Source organism: Erythrolamprus reginae, chromosome 6 (genome assembly GCF_031021105.1).
Source record: "Erythrolamprus reginae isolate rEryReg1 chromosome 6, rEryReg1.hap1, whole genome shotgun sequence".
NCBI lineage: Eukaryota > Metazoa > Chordata > Lepidosauria > Squamata > Dipsadidae > Erythrolamprus > Erythrolamprus reginae.
In genome coordinates, this window is record NC_091955.1 from 70847973 (window position 1) to 70848916 (window position 944).

General features: G+C 40.1%; 1 pseudogene; it reads right to left on the bottom strand.

Annotated features, from left to right (window-relative positions):
- Positions 1–390: 390 nt before the first annotated feature.
- On the bottom strand, positions 391–653 carry LOC139169036 (cystatin-B pseudogene; annotated as a pseudogene).
- Between the last annotated feature and the right edge of the window lie 291 nt (positions 654–944).

The following is a 944-nucleotide window of genomic DNA, read 5'->3' on the forward strand; positions in this document are numbered from 1 at the left end:
TCTGGAGGCAAGTTGTTTCACCGTTTAAATGTTTTATCAGGACATTTCTCCTTAGTTCTTGGTTGTTTTTCTCCTTGATTAGTTTCAATCCATTGCTTCTTGCCTTGCCTCTTCTTTGTGGCAGCCCCTTAGATATTGGAACACTGCTATCATTAACTCATTTATTTATTAATTGGACTTTTATGCCACCCTCTCTGAGGACTTACAACATATTCAATTAAGGTGTGTAGTGCAGATTTAACAGTAACGTCTTTGTAAAAAGAAATGATATATTTTTTAAACTTTGCAAAATAAGTGCTACATATTCAGGTGTAACATTGATATGCAACAAAAGAAAATAACTTCTAGGTAACTCTTTAGAAATAAGTCAAATCATCATGCTTTTCTTTCTTGCTCTGTTAATCAGTGAGCTCCAATGGCTTGTTTTCATGGGGGAGCCTTTGGTACACTCGCACCTGAAAGTACTCATCATTCCCCACATGGATCTTGATGAAATAGTTTGTTCCAGCAACCACTTGTGTTCTAAATGAAACTGCATCAAAGATGTCAAAGTTCCTGTTTTCTTTTTCTTCCAGCTGTAACTTGATCTCCTGCGTGATTTTCTGCGTCTCCGCAGTTGCTTCCTTTGGCGTGGAGAGTCCGTCACACAACATGGCTGGTGGAGGGAGGAAGAAGAAGAAGGTAAGGGGTCGCTCTCTATGCAAACACAAACTACATGGAACCCACACCGAATTTTGGACATCAACATCCTAGAAAAGGTCCAACGATACTTCACCAGAAGAGCCCTTCACTCCACCACTCGAAACAGAACACCCTACGAAAATAGAGTTACAATCCTGGGTCTAGAAAGCTTAGAACTATGACGCCTTAAACATGATCTAAGTATTGCCCACAAGGTCATATGCTGCAACATCCTGCCTGTCAACAACTACTTCAGCTTCAAC